General features: G+C 43.8%; 1 non-coding gene across 9 annotated transcripts; it reads right to left on the bottom strand.

Annotated features, from left to right (window-relative positions):
• Positions 1-10103: 10103 nt before the first annotated feature.
• On the bottom strand, positions 10104-17659 carry LOC109785852 (uncharacterized). Of its 9 annotated transcripts, XR_012203892.1 has the most exons (7): positions 17239-17659; positions 15995-16225; positions 14013-14243; positions 13665-13833; positions 11797-11854; positions 11084-11195; positions 10104-10553 (listed from the first exon to the last, which is right to left on the bottom strand). It is a non-coding gene; the product is annotated as an uncharacterized protein (transcript). The 9 variants fall into 9 exon arrangements; XR_012203887.1 differs by lacking the exon at positions 11797-11854 and having other exon boundaries at positions 11122-11195; XR_012203891.1 differs by lacking the exon at positions 11797-11854 and having other exon boundaries at positions 11122-11195; positions 16872-17248.
• Between the last annotated feature and the right edge of the window lie 1455 nt (positions 17660-19114).

Genomic DNA, 19114 nt, shown 5'->3' with positions numbered 1-19114 from the left:
TGACTACTCCGAACCAGGCAAGCATGTTTGAACCTTTGATATGATGAGTGTTTTGCATGTGTGCTTGAATAGTCAGTTCATGGCATGTTTATATGAGCATCAGTGAGTGTTATATTGCATGCAAGGCAACTACCAGTATGCTTCGAAACTTGATGTGATCATTTGATGGGAGATAACATGATCATGTGGTGACATGAAAGGTGGTAAGCTGGTATTGTTGAAGCATGCCAGTCTTATGTCAACCGTTTAACTCCAGTGTTAACGTGGATCAAGTCATATTCCCGTTCGTCCCCTTTTTCGTGCTGCCACATGTCTTCTGCAAAGAATGCGGTCTAGTCAGTTGCAAACCTCTTTCCTTGTACACACCAAATAGAGGGGCCGCGATGAGGGTTCCATGGCCCTGGATTAAAGCCCGTCATCCGGTCAGGGGGCATGGGTGTTTCCGGTTGGGACCGAGAGGGGGGCACCCCTTAGAGCGCGCGATATAAATTTGATCCCATGCTACTCGAGGTTGTGGCCTCCCCGTCTTAAAGTTTTTCTTGAACGTTGCCTAGGGTGATTCCTGGCAGCGGAATGTGGAATGGGTGTGTACTGGTTAGATGTGTTTCTCCTTAAATACCGTAAACGGAACTAGTCCTTTGTGACTACTGAAATCCGTTGGCTGTGGTTAAAGAGTACAAACTCTGCAGAGTCAAAACCCATCCGAGTAACCGTGTCCATGGTCAAGGATCTTGGTCAACATATCCATATCAGTATCAGTATCAGTCTCAACGTCCGTCTCAGCGTCAGTCTCTGTGTCAGTCTCAGTGAAAATCCCCGGTGAATAAACATGAATGGTAAACCCGGCTGAATGTTATTCCTCTGGATGGACTAACCAGTTTATTATTACATACATGAGTATTCCCTTGAGATGATTTAAATTCATGAGCTACTTGAATTCGAATAATGAAATATAAGCCCTTTATGTGATGTCGCTCAGACGTCCAACTGTGGCACTCTTGTTATTTACCTTTAATATAAGCCCTTTATGTGATGTCGCTCAGACGTCCGACTGTGGCACTCTTGTTATTTACTTTTGATATAAGCCCTTTATGTGATGTCGCTCAGACGTCCGACTGTGCCACTCTTGTTATTTACTTTTGATATAAGCCCTTTATGTGATGTCGCTCTGACGTCCGACTGTGGCACTCTTGTTATTTACTTTGATATAAGCCCTTTATGTGATGTCGCTCAGACGTCCGACTGTGGCATTCTTGCTATTTACTTTTGATATAAGCCCTTTTCGAGATGTCGCTTAGACGTCCGACTGTGGCACGCACTGTCGTTTATATTTCAATATGAGCCCTTTATGTGGTGTCGCTCTGACGCCCGACTGCGGCATTGTTATTTTATTTTACCTTTCGAGGCGTCGCTTCAGACACCCGATCGGTCTTCGGCTATTTTATTGGGATTTCGGGAGGACTACCGCCTGACTTCCTTTTTATTTATCATGCAGTGCAATTTTATTACCTGAGTGCGCATTACTAATCTGCTCATGTGCATCATGTTTGCATTTGTTATATCTTATGTCCAAACTGTCTTGCGAGTACATTCAAAGTACTCACCTGGCTTGTTGATTTGGCCAGATGTTGACGAAGGCGATCTTATGGATGAAGAGTTCGATAGCGAGTCCGACACCTAGAGGAGTCCCAGTCAGTTCCGTGCGATCCTGGAATTGGTCACTTGTGTTATATACGCTTCCGCTACACCAATAAAACCATCGAGCCTCACTCCGGCGCTCGATGAGCTGTAAAATTTAGGAGTCTTGTCACCCATTTCGCTGTGACATATCCACCACCACTTTTATTACGAGTCAGTAGTTATGCCACCATACTCCTTGTGTCATATCCGCCCTTATGTATTATATCGGCGTGCTTGTAATAAATTGTTGAGCAACCTCAGCTCAACCTTGTATAATATTTAGTACTTCTGGATTTCTGTATCAAGGATTTGTCCACCAGTAAGAAGGATTCTTCTATACTGGTTTGATATAAGGGTCGGTTTCTCAATAAATGTTTTATTGAAAAACCGGTCCTGACATAACTTAGGTACAAATACCACGGTAACTTTGACATGGGGGAAAGAAGTCGTTGAAAACACACCCTCGGTCACTTCTGCATAAATAACATTATAATATACATATAACATAACTGATAACTTACGGTAACTTTTTGATGAAAAAAGTGATCAAAACTTGCCAACATGGGATCTAGTTTCAAAATTCTCGTCACGGCGTATTTTGTATGTGAAAACTATTTTTTAATCAAAAACGACAGTTTGACCTATAAAACATTTTACAATTTTCAAATAGTGAGAATCTACAATGACATCAGCTTTCACGTGCTCCGGTGCATTTGCATGTGAAGAGAATGTTGGGGGAGCCATTTTTATGCCCCGATAATTTTTATGTAACATGGATGGTAACTGACGTACCACAAACGTGATAAATTATTTAGCCTAGGTCTGGTAACTTTTGACCTGGAAAAAAATTTCGTCCAAACATACCAACATGGGATCTAGTTTCAAAGGTCTTGCCGCGACGAATCTTTTATGCGAAGACAGCTTTTCAATTCGGTCGATGGTTTGGGCTACAAAACATTTTAAATTTTCAATTGTGAAAAAGAATATGCTGACATCATCAGTCCTGTTTTTCATGCATGTATGATTAAGAGCCGCATGCATGCACGGAGATAGAAGGCCAACAGCATAGAAGCGTTACAATCGTATGGATCTGTTGCTTAACGTCAGACTGGGTAGAAGTTAGTAAAGTCTTTTTTTTCTTTATTAGGAAAAGTCAACGGCTAATTGTCCATGGTCAATGGTTGCTAGTCCACTGGTCATTGCTCATGGTCGCAGATCCATCAGTTTTTTTAGGGGTAGAACTAAATTTTATTCATCAAACTCCACAACATGTGGGATACGGTTAAGATCATGGGATTGGCCAAACCAGAAGTGGCGTCCCGGATCCAAAGACAAATAAAAATTAGCTAAGCTATGAGCTTCTACATTCACTTCCCTACGTTCAAAAGTAAAGAAACATTGAAAAGGTTCTGCTTGACTACGGATCTCACTAATGATAGCACTGTATCTTCCCCGAGCGTCCTTGTTGATGTTTGAGGCCACGATGAAGCTTTGTAGATGCAAGTCCTCAGCGAGTGCAAGGGCCTCGCGGCATGCGATCACTTCGAGGGTGGCTGGATCGTCATGCCCTGGGATCACCAAAGATGAGCTTGCTATGAAGTTCCCTTGTCTGTCCCTGCACACTGCTGCAGCTGACCCTCTTCTGCCCGGACGAACTCCCGCGTCCACATGAATCTTTGCGAAACCCGGTGGTGGGATCTTTGGTAGTCGTCTAGGCTCTCTTGGGGGCACAACAGAAACTGATGGGCGGCTTTCCTTGCACATGTCAAGCTCAGCTATGAATCTTTTGATGAATAAATGAGTCGCTTGAGGTGAGTGAAAGATGCCCTCGTGTATCGCTTGGCGCCTAGATGACCATATTGCCCATAAAGTTACAGCGATGAGCATGAACTGGTGATGCTGCAAGGATTCCATGAGGGTAAATAGCCATTGCTTTGCATTCGGTTCTGCCGTGCTGACCAACTGCCGCGCTAGCTCCTCATCCACCAGTGCCCAAGTACATCTCGCGACGGTGCAGTTGATGAGAGAGTGCCTCCACGAGTCCTCCGCCCCGCAAAGTCCGCAGCAAGAAGAGTCCGTCATTTTTCTGTGGGAACGCACATCTTCCGTTGGGAGGGAATGCTTCGACAGGCGCCAGAGAAACATGCTTATCTTGGAAGGAACAGGTGTCTTCCATAAAATTTTCCAGGAGCTTTCTTCAGCCGACGTACTCGAGGAGCCAGGACGTTCTTCAAGCCATGCTTCCCTACGTTGGATTGTTGAGACCAGCATCCGGTAGGCTGATCAGACCGAGAAGTTTCCTTTGTTTTCAAAATGCCACGACCAGGAATCGCTGATATTTCAGGTGCAAATAGGAATCTGAATAATTGCCTGGATGTCCATCGGCATGAAAACCTGCTGCAGCTTTTGCATGTCCCATGATGCATTTGTGGAGTTGATCAGCTCCGAGACATGCACCGGAGGGTTAGGAATCAGACTTTCGTAGGGTCTAAGCATGTGATCGTGAGGGATCCAATTATCCGCCCATATGTCAGTCGTTTCTCCATTGCCGATTCTTCTGATCAGACCCTGTTTCAAGACGTCTCGGCCTTCTACAACAGCTCTCCAAATCTGACTCGGATGTGAGCCCAAGGGTGCATGCAATATAGAGGTGTTAGGATAGTACACACTTTTTAGAATCCTTGCACTTAGAGATTCCTGATTCTGTAGCAGCCGCCAGGCTTGCTTGGCTAGCAGCGCCAGGTTGAAGATCTCAATATCTTTGAAACCCAGTCCCCCCATTCCTTTAGGCTGTGTCATAGTTTTCCAAGAAACCCAATGTGGTTTCCTTTTACCTTCCTTGCTTCCCCACCAGAATTTTCTTATCAACATGTTCAAGTGTTCGCACAAACCTCTAGGTAATTTGAAGCATGACATCGAGTAGACCGGGACTGCTTGGGCCACAGCTTTAACTAGTACTTCCTTCCCCGCCATCGACATGGTGTTCTCAAATCAGCCCTGGATTTTATTCCAAAGGCGGTCCTTCAAATATTTGAATGCTCCGTTTTTGGAGCTCCCAACATCAGATGGCAACCCCAAGTACTTTTCGTTGAGGGTCTCATTCGGGACATTCAAAACAGACTTAATATCATTCCTTGTGCTTTCAGGCACACCCTTGCTGAAGTAGATAGAAGATTTTGCATAATTCACCTGCTGCCCCGTGGCTTGACAATATGTGTCCAAGAGCTGGTTCACCTCATTAGCACCCGTACTATTTGCCTTAAAAAACAGCAGGCTGTCATCAGCGAATAATAGATGGTTCACATGCGGTGCAGAAGCTGCCACTTGTAGACCACATAAGCTGGATGACTCTCTTTGAGATTTTAAGAGGCACGAAAGGCCCTCTGCTGCTAGCAAGAACAAGTATGGGGAAATAGGGTCCCCCTGTCTGATTCCTCGTGATGGTGAAAATTCTTCGAGCTTTGTCCCATTAAACATAACTGAAAATTTGACCGTAGTCACTAGGCTCATTACAATACTCACCCATCTTTCCGTGAACCTGAGCTTTAGCATGATCGCTTTCAGATAGGGCCACTCAACCCGATCATATGCTTTCATCATATCAAGTTTGAGTGCACATGACTGGTGTTTCTTAGCCTTGTTTCTCTTCAGAAAGTGCAGACATTCGTAAGCTGTGATGATATTATCCGTGATCAACCTTCCTGGGACAAAAGCTGATTGCTCCTCTGAAATTATCTCCGGTAAAACTAGCTTGAGACGATTGGAGATTACCTTAGATGCTATTTTGTAAAGAACGTTGCACAAACTTATTGGTCGGAACTGTGACAGTTGTGTCGGGTTCTTCACTTTTGGAATTAGGACCAGTATGGTGTCATTGATGCATGAGGCTGACTCTGTGCCATCAACTATTCTTAGTACTGCCTTGGTTACATCTGAACCACACACTTCCCAATGACGCTGGAAAAAGTGGGCCGGAAACCCGTCAGGCCCCGGTGCCTTAGTGGGGAACATCTGAAATAGAGCACATTTGATCTCCTCTGCAGTGTACGGTGCATTAAGCTGGGTACTCATGGCCGCTGTCACCTTGCACGGAACTGTAGACAAGACCCGGTCCATATCCGAGACGCCTTCAGAGGTATACAGATTTTTGTAAAAGTCCCTAGTCATAGTCTCCATTTCAACTGGGTTGTCTGTCACCTGGCCATCCGGTCTTTCCAAGCTCTTGATTTGATTTTTTTCTCCTCCGCTTGCTAGCACGTAGATGAAAGAAGTAAGTATTTTTATCCCCGTGCATTAACCATTCTAATCTTGCCCTTCGGCGCCAGAGGATTTCCTCGCGGTGGTACAGTTCCACCAGGCGGTCCAAGATTTTTGTCTCTTCTCTGCATGGTCCAGATCGTCCTTGGATCTCCCGCATCGCCTGTAGCTCCTTTCTCAGCTTCGCTATCTCCTTGCGTACATTGCCGAACTGGGTTCTGTCCCATGTAGTGAGATTCCCCGACAATGCATGCATTTTTTGTCGCAACTCGTCAACTGTTTCCCCGGGAGTCTGGGCCCAGCCGGTCTCTATAACCGTGGACAACGACGGTTCCCTCTCCCAGCAAAGCTCATACTTAAATGGCCGAGGGACTCGCCTGCATGTGGAGTCATGCAAACGTAGATGGATCGGTACGTGGTCGGAAGTAGCTGCAATTTTGTGCTCAAGGATCGCGCCGGGGAAAGCAAGCATAGCTGCTGGGCTGGCCACACAACGATCTAGTCTCACTCTTCTGTACGATCCGCCTGCCACCTTTTTTCAAAAGTCCATGGGGTTCCCTTGTAGCTGATGTCCGTAAGGCCACAAGTATCCAGCGCGTCCCGAAAAGCATCCATCTGCGCCTGACTGCGATTCCCCACACCGTCATGTTCGTGCAAGTGTAGCACTTCGTTAAAATCTCCCAAAACAAACCAAGGCAGATTATTTGCTCCAACTATCCCTCTCAGCGTGTCCCACGTCTTGTATCTCTCGGGAACTTGTGCTTCCCCATAGACAAAGGTTAGCCTCGTTTTTGTTTCAACCATATCATCCACCGTCACATCAATATGATACTCTGAGTAGCTCACAACTTCAAGATTTATTTCTTTGTTCCAGAAAATACCAAGACCCCCACTTCTACCACTACTACTCACAACAAAACTTTTATTAAAACCAAGTGAGCCTACCAAATTCTCAACTCTCGATCCCTCTATTTGGGTTTCAAGGATACAAACTATAGAGGGGGCAAGTTGCCTCGTCATATCACGAAGCTCGCGAATTGTCGCGGGCTTGCCGGCCCACGACAATTCCAACATAGAAGACTCATTGCGCTAGGCGCGACTCCCCTAGGGAGCCCGCCAAACGCGCATCAAGATTGTTGGTGGTAGGTGTGTTCTTCGTCGGGGTCGGTGGACTTGGTTTGTTTCTCTTTGGGTCCTGCTTCGGCGGAGGGCTCCTGGGGTTCTCAGTTGGCGGCAGGAGCAACATATTGTTTCCCTGCTTAGCAGAAACTGGGACAATCTGGTTGTTCTTCAGGTCTACCCCTGCCGGTGCTCCCCTTTTCTTGCTCCCATCTGCATCATCCATTGCCACATCCCTGCCTGTGTACTCGCTGCTCTCTTCCTCATGATCATATGAGTTGAACTGGGAGCTTATGCGTCCACCGCCTCTACCCCCACGGCCTCTGCCTCGTCCACCCCTTGTTCCACTTCCTTCTCCCGGCCCTCTTCTTGGAACTCTGAACCATGTAGCCCTTAGGTCCTTGAAGACCAACGCTTTCGGGGGGTGAACCCCGTCTCCACACTCCTTGAACAGATGCCCAAGGTTTCCACAAACAGCACACCAATCCGGTAGCCTTTCATACTTGACTCTGAAAATTACTCGTTCTATTGAATCCTTCTTTTTAACCACTAGCGAAACCACATTCTTGAGAGGCTTGGTGACGTCAATCCTCACCCGGACACGAACAAAATTACCTTCAAAGTCCTGAGATTTTGGTTCCGCAAATATGAATTCTCCCACTGTTGATGACAGGGCTTTAACCTTTGAGAAGAAACCATCAGGAAGATCATGGATTTGGATCCAAATATCAACCTTGTTGAGCTCCACGAGCGATGGTTTTGTGAATCCGTCATATGCCTCCAGAACGACTGCCTTCCCTTTGTACTGCCATGGTCCTTCTCCCATCACCCGTTCCCAGTCACCTAGGCATGCAAATTGGAGCGTATAGAGATTATCCTCAAGGGGTCTGAACTTCACCTCTTGTGCCAGATCCCAAGCCACCCTCATGTTTTTGAAGAACCAATATTGACTGTAGGGTTTGTCGGTGTGAATCCTAGCGAGGGCCATCCATCTAGTCGCCTCCTTAGGCAACTCGTCATCCTCCACTACAACATCCTGTAGATCTTCTTCCCTCAATCCTAGCTCCTCCATCATTGCTTCGAGGTCGGTGATGGCCTGTCCCGAGCTCGATGCAGACTTGTCCATGGTTTCCTCTGGCCCGGGGGGTGTTGCGTTCCACGGGCGGTGCTCGCAGATCCATCAGTTAACCTTACAAAATACTCAGGTGGGCCGACTCATATACTCCCGCGCATGAGCGCCAATTATCTCAGCTGGTGCCAAACTCAAACCCTATTCGGCTCCTACTGCGCTGGTTATACCTTTATTCATGCTTGGCGCACACCCCTCCCAGTCCCAGATTTTTTTTCTTTTCTTTTTCTTTTTTTCCTTTTTCTTTTCTTCCCCCTTGTACTTTTCTTTTCATATTTAATAAATACACAAACTTTTTCAAATTTGAATACTTAATTCGAGTTTATGATTTTTTTAATTCATGAAATTTATTGAATTTGCAAACTTTTTATCCAAAATTCGTGAACATCTTTTTCAAAATGTTGAACTTTTTTCCAAATCTGCGAACCTTTTCTTCCAAAATCCAAGAACTTTTATCAAATATTTGAACTTTTCGATGAAGTTTCTCTATATCCACGGACTTTATTCAGCATCGATGATTATTTTCAAATCCATAATTTTTTTTTGAAGTCATGAACTTTTTGGATTTTTTTAAATCATTTACTTTTTTGAAATTGTGGACTTTTTTGAATTTTGATTTTTTTTCTTTCAAAAGTCAATGGTTTACCCGTTAACTAATCATCCTTTGGCGGGGCAACTATTGACCGAGCGAACCAAGTATGGGGTGTTGCGCTCTGGCGAGCAACCACATTGTTTCTGGACTGGCTGGCCCACGACCGCGGGGCGCGGGCGCCGGTTTGGCTCTCCAGCGCTTCAGGCGCTGAGGAGGAGCACTCGGCGCAAAGGTGCCATTTAGGGGCAGTGCTATGTCTCGCCTGTAGCTAGACCTAGCGTGCACTCATGGTAGGCACCTCCCTAAATGGGCTGGCTCAGGCATGTGGGAGACCATGGGCCCTTTTTATTTAACTTTTCACATTGTTTTCTTATTATTTTTTTAATGTCATTTAGAATTTCAAATATTCTAAATAAATTTATTACAAAAAAACTTTAAACAAAATATTTGAAAAAAAGTTACCAAGAATTTGAAAAGCGTTAAATTTGTATAAAAATATTTTTCTCATGTATACGAAAAATATATAGAGAAAATATGAAAATTTTATGAAATTGTTTGACCATTTATTGAAAATAATTTAATCAATAATTTGCAAAAATGTTAAACGAAAGAGAAACAAAGGAAGAACGAAAGAAAACAAAGACCAAAATATAACAACGAAATAAAGGAAACCAAAGAAGTAATAAGAAAATAATAAAAAAAGGCAACAAAGAAATAAAAAAGAACGAACACATCAACGAACCACCGACGAACGAGCGAACACATATCAGCAATAAAAGAAACCAAACAAACCAACGAAGCTACACTGAACAATCCACCTAGCCAGCGATTGAAAAAAAAATCAAAACAAACCCGCCTAGTTTAAGATAGGGGAAGGAAAAAGCTTAAGCGAGCCAAGACGTATAATCGCTATAAATGAGATATAGCCTTCGCACCATTTAGGAGCTCTCGCTAACTCATTAGTCAAAAACCCATTGTGGCAAGAACCACACGTGCCAACAGCCCAACACTTGTGAATTACCCTCTCCATATCAACGAAGTCACTAATTAAGGAGTTCTCTTTTTTTGCAAAGATCACACCCACCTTCCCAGGTTGCGACAAATGGCGCACTAGCGTGCATGCAGTGTGCCATAGCCTAGGAGTTTTCTCTTTACTAGATGACCTGTTGCGCCAATGGCGCAAAGGCCAAGAGCAAGCCAAGTATTGAAAGAGTACACATAAAAATATTTAGAGACAGATGATTTGGTCGGAAGATTTAATTGAAACATATGGAAATAAAAAACTGCTGCTGGCAGTGTGATGATTTTCTCTAACCAGTGTAAACATACATAAATAGTCTTCTGAAAATATTAGTAGAAGGGCAGTTGATTACATATATAGAACAAGTGATCACAAACTTCTTTTGACCACAGAGACAGTAATGAGGTCTAAAGTGTACATGTAGTATCATACACGAACGGAAATCTAAAGGCTATACATATCTTGCTCAGAGACGCCAAAAGGGAAAAGATACTGGATCGATTGATACGAAATAAAAGGTGGCTGCTGTTGGTTAGGACATATAGACTGAAGGTCACCAGAAACTATCTTATGTAGTCTTCACGCGCTGCTCTGACTTCATGCCAATATAGCGTAACCTCTGCGTCAATTCTGCAATGCTTGGATTAGCTACTACTTTAGTTCTTTTGATAAAACGGTTTTTACACCAGTAGCAGCACCCCTAAGATTAGCAAGTTTCCAGCGAAAGGACCACATGAGAATCACATATCTGTATCCTATATGAAGAGAAACAGAAACCCAACAAGATGATATAAAGAAACAGAGGTATCAAAACTGTAATTGCTATAAGAACAGAAGCTTGATGCATAGGATTTCATATTGCTATAACAACAGAAGCTTGATTACAGTGTGATAAAAATAACAAGCGCATAAAGATTGGACACAGCAAATAGAACACAACATAAATAAGCAGTAGATGTACCGAATCTTAATACGTAGCTAATTTAACTATATGGCTAATTAGTTTGCATGTACGAAGCAAGTTACTTTTGATGCAACAAGAAGAGTTGCTTGTATATGCAACAGGAAAATAAATAAAACGTATATTAGATTTTGAAGTAAAATGATGTTTTATTGGGCCTATGATCCATTTGAATATAGCTGTGGCAGAAAAGTAGTTTGATCAAATGGCATAACATGCATCGTGTGAAGAAGAAAGCATTTTTGAGAGCCACAGAGAAGGATGCTTTGGTTGTCAAATAAGACAAGGTAAAGGAAGAACAAGAGGCGGCACGCCATATCTTACGTTGAACTGGTTGGATGTAACAGACTATGAGTCTTTACCTCTTGGCTTTAGACTGTTCAACAAGAATGTTCTTTGGCTCTTCAGTAGCTGCAGCTTCAGTTTCCTAACCAACCTGTTTAGTTTGCTGCTATTAAATATCATTGTACAGGAAGCATGGTTTGTGCAAAAGAGGAAAGGTATTTGCATATAAAACATAGGCATCGACACTTGACACAGCTTAGTTACTCTCTCACTGGTAGGCACTAAAGATAGAACGCACTCGTTTATAATTTTCAGCTACTTGGTTCGTTGGTGTTAGAATTGCTCTTTCTTTTAGATAATCAACGTCAGAATACCTAGTAGGAACATCTTTGTATACAACCTGAACAATGGCATCAATTTTGTCACCATCAGTATGTATTAAAAGCTCATCAGGGATGGTTATCCATGATGGATCCGACTCCCCCTCATGGGCAACAGCAGGCGGCAAGAAATTAATGAACAACAAGATTCAGACAAACAAGCAGAAGCATTAAAGCAGTGCACAGGAGCATTAAAGCATATTATCTAAACATTGTGGAAATTGTGCATAAGGCCTGAAGACTGAATCAATTCAGCATTATTGGTCAACCCTACTGTTGGTATCTTTTAAATTTTTCTGATACATCTGGTCTCAGCAGCTACTAAAAGAACTGGTTCAAATAACTCCATATGAGCATTCTAGATTATCAAACCTTTTGAAATTTCTTTCTTGTCACACATCTTTAATGACCAAGATAGAAGAGAAATAGACTGCACACAAAACATAGCAACAACCAACATTTAGTCTGGATCAGACAAACTATATTGGATGTTATGCGAGTTAAGACTGATGAATAGAGATATGCTGAGAAAATGTTTAACCAAACCAGAGACATGAAGACCATTTTTCTGAATCAAAAAGGGCAGCTACAATTGTGTGTGTTAAATAGAAACGATAATAGCTCAAATAGGCGGAGAAATAACATAAAAACTCTTAAATCAGGACCATGGCCGATTCATCAAGAACCAAAACAAATTAGCCATCATGAATTGATGATACTTGGGGTAGCTCGTCTAAATGAAACTAAATTTCAACCACAGTTACTCAGTTTCAAAGAAAACACTACATATTCAGTTCCAAATGGACTCGGCACGCATTGACTGAAAAATAGCTCATGTCCCAAGATAGTAAACTGATAACACATTTATGGTGTTCGTGATAAACTGAATTTATTAACAAATCTAAATAGAGGCCAGGTGTACCAAACCCCATGCCCATGCAAACCTAGCCATCTTCATGGTCTGTGCGTGAAGACAAGAAGGAAATCAAAGCACTTTTAAACTACCGAGCAATCCTTAGAACCAATACACTGTCTAGAAATCATAGGAACCTACACTCAGAGCAGAAGCAACCAAACTAGAGAAAAACCTGCAAAATCTTCTTATCCAGCCAACGAATATACAGACGTAGACAACACACGACCTACCTTGGACCAAACCAAATCGAGCAACAAACTAACAAGGGAGCGGCCACACCCATCGAGATGTAGGGCCAAACGCAGCAACAGGAATTAAAATAAACTACATTCTACGTGCAGCAGCAAAAATAAATCTGATTCACCTTAACAAATCTAATGATTATACACACAATACTTTTGCTTCTTTTAACTTCACCATAGGCTGATTGTCAGTTTGTACTTCTGTGATATAAAGTATGAACATATTTTCAGCAAACTATACTATTTTATCCAAGCACCGAGAAGTAAGATATTACTTTATCAAAGCATAAATTATCATCTACAATTATATAGCTTAAAAGCCATGAAGATATACCAGTTTGTGTACATTTAACAAGATGTTAGATACTAATTCCCCTCCAATCTGTGTGAATCCTTAGGATAAAAAAATTCCTATGACAATACTTACAGATCCCAGTATACAACACCAACAAGTGTATCCATGTTTCCAGAAAAAAAATATTACCAAATCTTTTGGTTGCAATGAATCTAAGAAAGCAAAATTTGAACAATAGCACCGAAAACACCAAAAGCCCGGCTCGACTACATTTGAACAATAGCATTGTTGCCTTGTCAGCTATCTGCACACTTGTAAAATTATATCAATTTTTAAAATCTGTTTTCAAAGTACTTCTCGTCTATGAGAAAAAGATTCCATTGCAAGTACCTATATGCACACAACATTCATGCAAATAAAGAATACATATTAGAGCCTTGATCACCACATTCACTTCAAAGCTCGCTAAAAAATTCATACAGAGAATATAGATATGCAGTTGAGCCTGCAACCTAAACCTTGGGTTCATAGAAAAGTAGTAATTAAGGGTAACAATAAAAAGCAAAAGCATATCCTCTTCCCATCAAGTACTGATGCATGTAATATATATGGTCCAGGGATATAAAAAGTAGCTAATTCCACATTCATTGACCCATAGTGTGCTTAATCGAAAATAGTACAATCTATGTTAATCAACTAAATGGCAACTGTAGAAAGGGAAATAGTACAATGTATGTTAATCGACTAAATGGTAAATGTAGAAAGGGAAATGGGGATAAGATGCAACCTTCATGTCTTCATTAGTTCATTAGTATCAGTCTCATCACGAGAAGCAAGCCATCTGGATAAAATCCAATCCCCTCACAAAAATCTCAATTCACCTTCCATCTTATGTATAAATAGCCAATAGCAATGGCTCCAATCAGCAATAACAGTTAAAATGTAAGCTACATGGCCTGCAAGAGAATGATTTTGCTTCAGTCCTTGTAAAAGAACAAGCTTTTGCTTAACTTAGCTAGATAAAATACAGAATTTAGATTACAGGCAAAACTTCACACATCCGCTACTCCAACCGGTTGTAATCCATCCAAGCAAAAGAAATCACATCATGGGAAAAAGAAAGAATTTTGCCTACCTTGCTGCTGTGAGCGAGAAGAAGATGTGTCGGCCGGTGGCTAAGCGAGCTCCATGGAAGGGTTGGGGGACACAAGACCGGTGGGAGTCAACAGCCAACACCATGGCCAGTCCAAACAGAGCCACCTCGCTCGTCGGCAACCGCTCCTCCCCTCCTTCTCTGGCCGACGAGGCCATAGAGGACGCACATCCGCCACCCGTCATTAGGCGCATCTTTTTAGAATTTTTGCAGCTAAGCACATGGGTGAACAGAGAGATAAGAAGAGTCATTAGTCACTGACTTTTTTTAACTTGCAGTGCATTAAGAAGAAAACTTGATGATGTTGTCCCCAAAGAGGTCCAGGATAACCTGATTACCAAACAATACACTAAGTGATTAGGCAGAGAATCACGCATCCTTTTTGATGAATTTTAGATGCGCCAAATGCTTAAATCGGTATTTGAATCAAACAACATCTACAAATTTGGGACTGTTTATTATTTGTTGATTGTTCTCAAGTCTAATTCATTATAGATCTATTTGTAGGATTAGCATTCCTCTTCCAATCAATAAGGCTCAGCAATTTCCCGTCATTTCCTTGACAACGAGCACTGCTCGACAGAGTTAATTTTCTTATGGCAAAAATCTTTCAGTCACAAATGGTCGAAAATTATCTATATGTACTTTGTAGATACCCAACGAAATTATCTATATGTGACAGAGTTAATTTTCTTATGGCAAAAATCTTTCAGTCACAAATGGTCGAAAATTATCTATATGTACTTTGTAGATACCCAACGAAATTATCTATATGTACCCAACAATAGGAAAAACTGAGAAGTAAGCTTGCAAATACATATCATTACCAAGAATACTTGTTTAGATAAATTCCAAAGAGCTGACTACATAGATTCAAAAGTCCAATATGCTTGAAGAAGTTTAGATACTCATTAGAAATAAGTGAACAAAAACAATAGAGTATATCTAGAAGAGCAATACCTAGGCTGTAAGACATGCGTACACAATTTTCGCAAAGCCTAATCATTTGGAGAAATCCAGACCATAGGAGGCCTAATGCTACCCTCGCCGAGTGAGAAGCGCATAATACAAACATGGAAACAGCCAGTCAATGATTTAGCAACTTATTGGCTTTGAGACTCTAGATTCATAACAAATAGATATGCAGTTCTACAAAAGCATATTCTGCCATCACTCGGCTGACTGGGTGGCGCATCCATTCGGGGTAGCAGGCAGACCAATCTGAAATCATGGTGCACGGTGGCACCGGATCCTAATAGAACTTACCTAATACGAGGGATGGGAAGAGGATGAACCGGAGAGGGAACGAAAGGGACTGAAGGAAGACCTGTGACGGCGACGATGTCGTCCTTCCCTGCCTCGTACCCTCTCGGATCGGGGCCCGAAACAGCCGCTCCCGCCTCCGTGGTCTCGCGCCCGAGCGGCGCCTCTTCACATCTCAACGCCGCCACCACCGCTCCTCTCGCCTCTTCATAGGTCGATGCCGCCGCCGTTGCTCTTCTCGTGCCGCCGCCGCCGCATCCGCCGCTCCCACGCCTCGATCCAACCGACCCCGCATCGGCCGCTCCCCCGCCTCGAGCCGGCGCCACCGTCGCCGGGAAGCTCGCCTCCGCACCCGGGGCGGACGAGAGGGGAGTGGGGAGGCGGTTGCGGTGGGAGGGAGGAGGAGGCGGCGGCTAGGGTTCTTGAGGTGGGAGGAGGGGGAGGGGAACACGGGCTCGTTTGGGAGGAGGGGGAGGGGTACGCTGGCTCGTTTCCCTTCGCTCGCTCGCAAGAGAATGATTTTGCTTCAGTCGGTGTAAAAGAACAAGCTTTTGCTTAACTTAGCTAGATAAAATACAGAATTTAGATTACAGGCAAAACTTCACACATCCGCTACTCCAACCCATCCGCTACTCCAACCAGTTGTAATCCATCCAAGCAAAAGAAATCACATCATGGGAAAAAGAAAGAATTTTGCCTACCTTGGTGCTGTGAGCGAGAAGAAGATGTGCCGGCCGGTGGCTAAGCGAGCTCCATGGAAGGGTTGGGGGAGACAAGACCGGTGGGAGTCAACAGCCAACACCATGGCCGGTCCAAACAGAGCCACCTCGCTCGTCGGCAACCGCTCCTCCCCTCCTTCTCTGGCCGACGAGGCCCTAGAGGACGCACATCCACCACCCGTCATTAGGCGCATCTTTTTAGAATTTTTGCAGCTAAGCACATGGGTGAACAGAGAGATAAGAAGAGTCATTAGTCACTGACTTTTTTTAACTTACAGTGCATTAAGAAGAAAACTTGGTGATGTTGTCCCCAAAAAGGTCCAGGATAACCTGATTACCAAACAATACACTAAGTGATTAGGCAGAAAATCACGCATCCTTTTTGATGAATTTTAGATGCGCCAAATGCTTAAATCGGTATTTGAATCAAACAACATCTACAAATTTGGGACTGTTTATTATTTGTTGATTGTTCTCAAGTCTAATTCATTATAGATCTATTTGTAGGATTAGCATTCCTCTTCCAGTCAATAAGGCTCAGCAATATCCCGTCATTTCCTTGACAACGAGCACTGCTCGACAGAGTTAATTTTCTTATGGCAAAAATTTCAGTCACAAATGGTCGAAAATTATCTATATGTACTTTGTAGATACCCAACGAAATTATCTATATATACCCAACAATAGAAAAAACTGAGAAGTAAGCTTGCAAATACATATCATTACCAAAAATACTTGTCTACATAAATTCCAAAGAGCTGGCTACATAGATTCAAAAGTCCAATATGCCTGAAGAAGTTTAGATACTCATTAGAATTAAGCGAACAGAAACAATAGAGTATATCTAGAAGAGCAATACCTAGGCTGTAAGACATGCGTACACAATTTTCGCAAAGCCTAATCATTTGGAGAAATCCAGACCATAGGAGGCCTAATGCTCCCCTCGCCGAGTGAGAAGCGCATAATACAAACATGGAAACAGCCAGTCAATGATTTAGTAACTTATTGGCTTTGAGACTCTAGATTCATAACAAATAGATATGCAGTTCTACAAAAGCATATTCTGCCATCACTCGGCTGACTGGGTGGCACATCCATTCGGGGTAGTAGGCAGGCCAATCTGAAATCATGGCGCACGGTGGCACCGGATCCTAATAGAACTTACCTAATACGAGGGATGGGAAGAGGATGAACCGGAGAGGGAACGAAAGGGATTGAAGGAAGACCTGTGACGGCGACGATGTCGTCCTTCCCTACCTCGTACCCTCTCAGATCGGGGCCCGAAGCAGCCGCTCCCGCCTCCGTGGTCTCGCGCCCGTGCGGCGCCTCTTCATATCTCGACGCTGCCACCACCGCTCCTCTCGCCTCTTCATAGGTCGACGCCCCCGCCGTTGCTCTTCTCGTGCCGCCGCCGCCGCATCCGCCGCTCCCACGCCTCGATCCAGCCGACCCCGCATCGGCCGCTCCCCCGCCTCGAGCCGGCGCCACCGTTGCCGGGAAGCTCGCCTCCGCACCCGGGGCGGACGAGAGGGGAGTGGGGAGGCGGCTGCGGTGGGAGGGAGGAGGAGGAGGCGGCGGCTAGGGTTCCTGAGGTGGGAGGAGGGGGAGGGGAACACGGGCTCGTTTGGGAGGAGGGGAGGGGGACGCCGGAAGGTTTTGTCAATCCTAAGAATGCTGACAAAGTATGCAAGCTCCAGCGCTCAATCTATGGGCTGGTGCAGGCATCTCGGAGTTGGAACATTCGCTTTGATGAGATGATCAAAGCGTTTGGGTTTACGCAGACTTATGGAGAAGCCTGTGTTTACAAGAAAGTGAGTGGGAGCTCTGTAGGATTTCTCTTATTATATGTGGATGACATACTATTGATGGGAAATGATATAGAATTCTTGGAAAGTATAAAGGCGTACTTGAATAAGTGTTTTTCAATGAAGGACCTTGGAGAAGCTGCTTACATATTAGGCATCAAGATCTATAGAGATAGATCGAGACGCCTCATAGGTCTTTCACAAAGCACATACCTTGACAAGATATTGAAGAAGTTCAATATGGACCAGTCCAAGAAGGGATTCTTGCCTGTATTGCAAGGTGTGAGATTGAGCACGGCTCAATGCCCGACCACGGCAGAAGATAGAGAAAAGATGAGTGTCGTCCCCTATGCCTCGGCCATAGGGTCTATTATGTATGCCATGCTGTGTACCAGACCTGATGTAAACCTTGCCGTAAGTTTGGTAGGAAGGTACCAAAGTAATCCCGGCATGGAACACTGGACAGCGGTCAAGAACATCCTGAAGTACCTGAAAAGGACTAAGGATGTGTTTCTCGTTTATGGAGGTGACGAAGAGCTCATCGTAAAGGGTTACGTCGATGCTAGCTTGGACACAGATCTGGATGACTAAGTCACAAACCGGATACGTGTATATTTTGAATGGTGGGGCAGTCAGCTGGTGCAGTTGCAAGCAAAGCGTCATGGCGGGATCTACATGTGAAGCGGAGTACATGGCAGCCTCGGAGGCAGCACATGAAGCAATCTGGATGAAGGAGTTCATTGCCGACCTAGGAGTTATTCCCACTGCATCGGGGCCGATGACTCTCTTCTGTGACAACACTGGAGCTGTTGCCCTTGCCAAGGAGCCCAGGTTTCACAGGAAGACCAGGCACATCAAGCGTCGCTTCAACTCCATTCGTGAAAGTGTTCAAAATGGAGACATAGATATTTGTAAAGTACATACGGACCTGAATGTAGCAGATCCGTTGACTAAACCTCTCCCTAGAGCAAAACATGATCATCACATCATTAGGAGAATGATGTGATGGACAAGACCCAATCCTAAGCCTAGCACAAGATCGTGTAGTTCGTTTGCTAAGAGCTTTTCTAATGTCAAGTATCATTTCCTCAGACCATGACATTGTGCAACTCCCGGATACCGTAGGAATGCTTTCGGTGTACCAAACGTCACAACGTAACTAGGTGGCTATAAAGGTGCAAACTACAGGTATCTCCGAAAGTGTCTGTTGGGTTGGCACGGATCGAGACTGGGATTTGTCACTCCGTGTATGACGGAGAGGTATCTCTGGGCCCACTCGGTAATGCATCATCATAAT

The sequence above is a fragment of the Aegilops tauschii genome, chromosome 1 (assembly GCF_002575655.3).
Source record: "Aegilops tauschii subsp. strangulata cultivar AL8/78 chromosome 1, Aet v6.0, whole genome shotgun sequence".
NCBI lineage: Eukaryota > Viridiplantae > Streptophyta > Magnoliopsida > Poales > Poaceae > Aegilops > Aegilops tauschii.
This window is presented reverse-complemented; position numbering and strand designations above follow the sequence as displayed.